This window comes from Diaphorina citri, unplaced genomic scaffold (genome assembly GCF_000475195.1).
Source record: "Diaphorina citri unplaced genomic scaffold, Diaci psyllid genome assembly version 1.1 scaffold1360, whole genome shotgun sequence".
In the NCBI taxonomy this organism is placed as follows: Eukaryota; Metazoa; Arthropoda; class Insecta; order Hemiptera; family Psyllidae; genus Diaphorina; species Diaphorina citri.
The window spans coordinates 33,720-41,203 of record NW_007378787.1 but is presented as its reverse complement, the minus strand read 5'-3'; the positions used below and the strand labels follow the sequence as shown (position 1 = coordinate 41,203).

The 7,484-nt window shown below is 35.8% G+C and overlaps 1 long non-coding RNA gene across 1 annotated transcript in view; it reads left to right on the top strand.

Moving 5' to 3' along the window:
* Window positions 1-7,484, top strand: part of LOC108253192 — a 9,577-nt gene continuing 2,093 nt past the window's right edge. The window contains exon 1 of the long non-coding RNA XR_001809681.2: window positions 1-87. This is a non-coding gene — a long non-coding RNA (uncharacterized LOC108253192). The remainder of the gene's footprint in view (window positions 88-7,484) is intronic.

Here is a 7,484-nt window from a genome sequence, read left to right as displayed (position 1 = left end):
GGGCGGGAATCGAACCCGCGGCCTAGCGCTTACAAGGCAGACGCACTACCAACTAAGCTAACTAGGCTGGCATTCAAGTTTTAGTTGGTTAGAAAGTCGCAAGTGGGCCAAAAAAATCCAGGACTGTATCTGATGGGTTTAGTTACTACCGGTTTTACAATCTCCGTAACTCCATAGTGTCTATTAAATCTGGTAATCTTGGTATCCGGTTGAGATTTTCATCCTTTGTAAGTTTATGCGGCGATCTTCAAGTTTCAAGTCTAGCGACTGAGGCTTCTAAATCCAAATGCAATGATCCGTATTCTTCTCTCACACGCCAGCCTAATAGTTATAGCTTGGTTGGTAGCGCGTCTGCCTTGTAAACGCTAAGCCGCGGGTTCGATTCCCACCAGAGGCGGATTTTATCCTGAACGGATAACGTTCGTTCTCGGAACGACTGGGGGAATATTTGTAAAGCCTTGGTCGTTACAGTTCCATCTATTAAATCTAAAAAAAAAATATTCTCTCACAATTTGATATTGCAGCCAATTTATTCTTGAGTATCCATCATAATATTGATTTTTTTGCTCGTTTATTGAAGTGGCGCCTTCTTTTTATAGCTCCAAATAGTCCAACTCCAAAACACTCCTCTCAACCTTACGCTCGTTCAGAATTTAATGTAGCATTCAAGAAAACAAATCTGTAAAAAATTGAAAGAATAATTATAGTGTAGAACTGATGATGTTTCAATTGGCCAAATCACTGCGTGATCAGAACTCAGTTGACTAAACTAATGAAGATCTAGATTGCAAACAAAAAATGCTGTAATTTTTTACTGTGAAATTTGTCTTTGTGATGACAGTTTTTATTAATGAGTAACCATCTAACTACCTATATTTCAAGAAAAATGTGCAAACACTAAAAGTTACAAACTTATCTTACTAATTAGCTACATTAATCTTGTCCGATAGGAAGATATGTAGGTAGGTATTGTAGGATGGTAAGTAAGGAGGCACATAGATGTAGGTACCTACTAATTTGTCTAAGTAATACAACTTACAAACTTTGGACATATTTATTACATACGTAGGTACATATTTAGGTGTACCTACCTGCCCTAAAAAGACATAATCTGGTGCATATTCGGAAGTTTCCTTGTATTTGTGTACCTATCTAGAATCTGATTTTTTTTTTCTTTTTTTTTCTGAACATGTTTCTCGGAGTAGCAGCGCTATTTAGCATATTACCAGCACTTTATTTAGGAATCTTTTAATTTAAAATTTTAAAACGAAATGGTTTAGAACTTAAGAAGCAGAAAGTTGATTTTTCAAAGATTGTTTCTCGGAGTAGCAGCGCTATTTAGCATATTACCAGCACTTTATTTAGGAATCTTTTAATTTAAAATTTTAAAACGAAATGGTTTCGAACTTTAGAAGCAGAAAGTTGATTTTTCAAAGATATTTTTTCATTCGCTTCTATGTTTCGCCTGAAGTTTAGAAGTTGAAGTAGAAATACACCAAGATAATAATAGGTTTGGATAAAACAGATACGTACATATAAGGCTCTCTTGTACCTACGAGTTCCTACTAGCTAGTTTTAGGTACAAATTGTGGTTTGGTTTTCTTGATAATTTCGCCCAAAACTTCCATGTTGTGTCTTGCATGCATCACCATAATGAACATTCAAGTGGGCCATGAAAAAAATCCAGGACTGTATCTGATGGGTTTAGTTACTACCGGTTTTACAATCTCCGTAACTCCATAGTGTCTATTAACTTCTGAGAATGCTCTTTATTTGCTGAATTAAAATCCAAAATTTGACACACTTACAAAAGCAAGTTTTTCCATCATCTAATGCTAAAAAAAGCAGGTTAGGTAGGTACCAACTGATTATTAGATACCTACGTGTAGGTATCCTACTTTATTCAGGACCGTTCAGGAGAGTATAAATAATACTTTGTTTACTAACAAAATTAACACATACCTAGTACAGAGATATCTTTGTAGGTATATCTACCTTTCTACCTAAGTATTATTTGATTAAGTTACAAATAATTATTATCACAGATAATAACATGAAGTATTCTTAAAGTCAATATTTAAGGGTATTTGAGTGGAATTTTTGAGTGTATGGCCGCCATACACGCCCTACATGGACGCTACGCCACTGGCTCTGAGACTGTTCGGGCCTGGTCTCCAAGCGTTCTCAAAACCATCAACTTGGGATTGTAGACCATGCTGTCCGTTAATTCTGTTTAGTTGTAGTATCTATAATTTATTTTAATGATAAGGTTAACTCCGTTATCTTGAATGTGAAGCCAAGATATTTGTGTCAAGAGTAGGTACCAGTATGTGGGCATGATAAGACACGGTAGGAAGAGTGGTATATCGGTATGATAAGAACTGATAGCTATCTATAATGTCTGTAATTAACATACAGTCTGGTGAGTTATCTGGCACTCAGTTCTATTGATATCTGAATTGCAAATGTTTGCCCTGTTTATTGGTACCTATGTTTTCATTAGCAATGACATTGTAGGTGGGTTGTATGATAAAGTAAAACAAATTATTCAAAGTTAATCTTTAATAAATAATTTCAATAGGTAGGTCGTAATCTTTTGGTTTTAACTTTTAACATATACACAGCCCTTGAATTTTCTAGACTGGTAAGGTGACTTAACGACCTTGAACCTGAGTGAGAAAGTATCTCAGATGAACCCATTTAAATCTGACCAAATTCAAACAAGAATCGAGAATTTCTGCAACTTTAACTTGAAGTGGATAATAAAATTTTCGATCTAGAATAGCTACCTAAATCCCTATACTACACATACGCCAGCTAGATTCTAGATTGCAAGATAATCTCTTAGATTAGTGGATTTCAGTGCAATAGTCCTAAACTAAAATGGACGCGGCACATAAGGGATCTGGAAGAGACCACCTTAACATAATAGATTAGTGGATGTGCCATCAAGACAAGCACTACTCTACACACCACTCGTGTTCCTCAATCTCACAAGTCATTCAATTACCTAATAAATCACTCAGAAGACTTTATGACCAGACAAAATAGAACACATAGAACAGAATAGAATAGAATAGAAGGGGCATAGACAATAATGCATGGATAATACTTTATCCTGATGCTCACACAGAACAAATAGAGGATTTGACGGGTAACTGGTAATGATTGTGACCTTCACAGCTTCACATTAGAGCAGACAATGTTAATGTTAAATGTTAACATTACAACAGACATTGTTAATGGTAAACAATAATGTTCTCATATTTCTGGACGAACTTCACAGTAACTTATAGCTTATAGCATTACTACCTCTGAAGTATAGGTACGCATAGAGATACCTATCTATAACTTGGAATTTTTAAGAAGCATGGATGTAAGTAACAAATCCCAAATCTTCCGTCGAGATTGAAGAACTTGATTTGAAAGAGGTCACAAGAATAGAATAATTATTAGTTATCTACCAATCAAAATATAGACAGTTATAGATACCAGATACCTACCTACGAGTAGGTAAGTATGAACCTGGTGTACCTACTTACTATTTTCCATTAGCAAACAATTAAAAATATATTATGATGAGTACCTACCTTAAGAGAATGAGATAGATAAATACATACCTACCTATTGTTTAAGTCTACTTTAATATCTACCTTTCAGAAATAAGTATCCTATAGCAATTAGCTCATTGCATAATGACTGTGTACCCCTATGGTTCTTAGAACGATAAATTTAGTACCTAGGAGTGTAATATAAGAGGGACCTCTTATACTTGGATTATAATAGATTAACAAGGTTCATACTTACTTATCTTAACATCGTGTAGCTAATACCTACTAAAAGATGCTTAATCCCAAAGTTACGTAATCATACTTGTCCTGGGACTGGATTTCAGATACAATCTTTTGTCATCAGAGTATCGACATCAATATCAGCAGTAATCAGCTGGCCAAACAGAATGAATTACCGATATAGCCTTGTGAACATCAATGTTCTGTAGAAAATTGGCCAATTTGATCTGGTGGAATCATTGGGAAGATTTCCTGAAATATCCTTTATTTGCTGAATTAAAATCCAAAATTTGACACACTTACAAAAGCAAGTTTTTCCATCATCTAATGCTAAAATAAGCAGGTTAGGTACCAACTGATTATTAGACACGTGTAGGTATGTAGGTAGGTAATTATAGGTGCCTATACCTACTTTATTCAGGAGAGTATAAATAATACTTTGTTTACTAACAAAATTAACACATACCTAGTACAGAGATATCTATGTAGGTATATCTACCTATTATTTGATTAAGTTACAAATATTATTATAACAGATAATAACATGAAGTATTGAATGTCGTGCCTAAAATTTATAATTTAGTTCGGTCGCGTTTTTAATTAATTTTCCAAGCAATTATCAGAATAATTGACAATGTATCGTCTAGCTAATATGAGTTCCTATCTATCTACCTACCGAGTACTTACGTGGTAATTATAGGAAGGTAAATTAGCTATTAGTTTTCCTGTCAGGCAATTTGGAGCATAACGCATGATGAATGGGACTATTTATCTGCTAGGTGGAGTCGCTATATTAACTGCTACTTGCTGGTAATTAAGTTAGGTTTCGGTTTCTACATGAAAATATGACCAGGTATGTATATGGACATACCTACAACCAATGAGTAGGTACCTACATGATTTCCAAGTGGAACATCTGGAACACAGATAGGTATTTACTCGTACATATGTATTTGTAGGGAGATAGGTACCTCTTACCTAAATTCTGCCTGTAAAAAGATTTTATTTGATCCTATAAGCCAAAATCTCTAGATCAACTTTTGCTGAAAACCTAAAACATAGGTATTTCACCTTGCTCAAAAATCTCATAAGAGATATGGGAATAAAAGCAGAATTCTGTTTTACATCATGATAAAATTATTTTCCCTCAATTAAAATGAGACAGGTACCTACCTATAACATCGTCAGAGCTTTCTAGAACTTTGAACGCTTTAGCCTAAGTATATTTTCACAAACATTGATAAGAAATACCTAGATATAAAACTATAGATGTAACATGAGTAAAGCACTAGGAAGCGTTCTAACGCGGAATAAAACCAGAAGGGCTTTCCCTATTGTTCATTAAGAATTCATTTCAATATTCAAGCGCTCCTTGGCTTTCTTTTGTGTGAATAGAAAATCGATAGCACTTCATTGCATTACTCCTGTAGCTAGACATTCTTCATCTTGGAAGTTGGAACTCATCAGCTACATAGATTTTTTAGTTCGATTTTTACTACTGATTCAGGCCAGATTCCTGTGACAGTTTGGACCGTACTTGAGTCAAGAAGATACTGGACTCCGCACACAGAAATTTTTACAGATTTACAGTAAAGTCCCCCAATTCAATGTAATGTAATGAGTGAAGAAGCGTGACTTGCACTGTAATTATTGAGAATAGGGCTTTGAACTTTCGTGTTGGAAATTTAGGGAAAGTAAAAAAACCTATGCGTGTCACCCTCCCCTCCCTCCTTCTCACACTATTACTTCCTCTTTCCCTCAGGTGTCACGCCAGCACGCTGCTAGCACGCCGGAGTAAGCGATGAGTCATGCGTCCTGCGAGCAAAGCGGTGGGGGTGGGCGCTCCCCCTTGCACCGTCGCTCCCTCTCGCTCGACGCAAGCTCAGCCGAAATCTCGCGCATTCCCATTCCAAGTGGCAGTTCACCTCGGACGCTCCTCAGACAAGGATCGTTCAAAATGCGCCCTGAAGCGCCGCGACCCCCGACTATCTCGGAGTGGGAGGAAAACAAAGGCAGCAGCGGCAGTACACAAGAGAAGACCCCGTCGCCTGGAAGCACGGGTAGGCTGACACGCCATCGAAGTTTGGTGAGTAGGAATTTTTTTCACATTTTATCCATCTAAAATTTGAGTGTCTCATTTTCCCGCCCTGGGTGGACTTTATCCAAAACAAATAAGGTTCGTTCTCGGAACGGCTGGCTTTCTCCTATCCTGTCATCCTTCTCTCTTCGATTTCGGGACGACAAAACCAGTTCCCTCTGTCAACAGATCAAAATTCTTAAAAAAGAGATAAGAGAGTGATTGCAAAATTTACAGTTCCAACATGGTGTAAGAATTTCTTTTTCTTTACCATATGACAATGGTAATCGATAGGTTTTTGCGTTCAAAAAACATCTGTTTTGCTCGCGAAAACATATGGTTTGTCTGATGGTGTTTGCGAATTTGAACAAAAACATGGGTTCTTTTGTAGGGAGGTAATAGGCACCTAATTTCAGAAATTTGGTTAACTGCACTCATGAACTCTACACCTACATTACCTACAGATGTAAGTTTCAAGAACATCGGTAGGAATCTGAGAGACAAGTCTGTTCTAACCAAAAGATGTAGGTTAAAAGTAGGTAGGTAATGATGGTGAAAAGAGCATACTTTTGCGTTCAAAAACATCTGTTTTGCTCGCGAAAACATATGGTTTGTCTGATGGTGTTTGCGAATTTGAACAAAAACATGGGTTCTTTTGTAGGGAGGTAATAGGCACCTAATTTCAGAAATTTGGTTAACTGCACTCATGAATTCTATACCTACATTACCTACAGATTTTTTTATTTCCTACGTTTCAAGAACATCGGTAGGAATCTGAGAGACGAGTCTCTTCTAACCAAAAGATGTAGGTTAAAAGTAGGTAGGTAATGATGGTGAAAAGAGCATACTGCATAATAAAGGATGGACAATAAAATTCCTTATACCTAGGTATTTTACGAAAAAAATAAAAAAAAATATTTTATCTATTTCTTCTGTTTTTGCTTAGTATTATGTAGATTCCACAAAGAACGTAAAATAATTTCCACTACAAGGCTCACCAAAAGTCATTGACTCATTGCACTCTGATTGAGTCATTCTCTTTGGCATTGCAGTGAGTAATTATTTAGAAATTCTATAATTGGATGAAAATCCAATAATGAACTGCAGCGTGAAGAATTCTCTGATTAGGTACAATTAATTTTGTCATCAGAGTATTGACATCAATATCAGCAGTAATCAGCTGGCAAAACAGAATGAATTACCGATATAGCCTTGTGAACATCAATGTTCTGTAGAAAATTGGCCAATTTGATCTGGTGGAATCATTGGGAAGATTTCCTGAAATATCCTTTATTTGCTGAATTAAAATCCAAAATTTGACACACTTACAAAAGCAAGTTTTTCCATCATCTAATGCTAAAAAAAGCAGGTTAGGTACCAACTGATTATTAGATAGTGTAGGTATGTAGGTAGGTAATTATAGGTGCCTACCTACTTTATTCAGGACCGTTCAGGAGAGTATAAATAATACTTTGTTTACTAACAAAATCAACACATACCTAGTACAGAGATATCTATGTAGGTATATCTACCTATTATTTGATTAAGTTACAAATATTATTATAACAGATAATAACATGAAGTATTGAATGTCGTGCCTAAAATTTATAATTTAG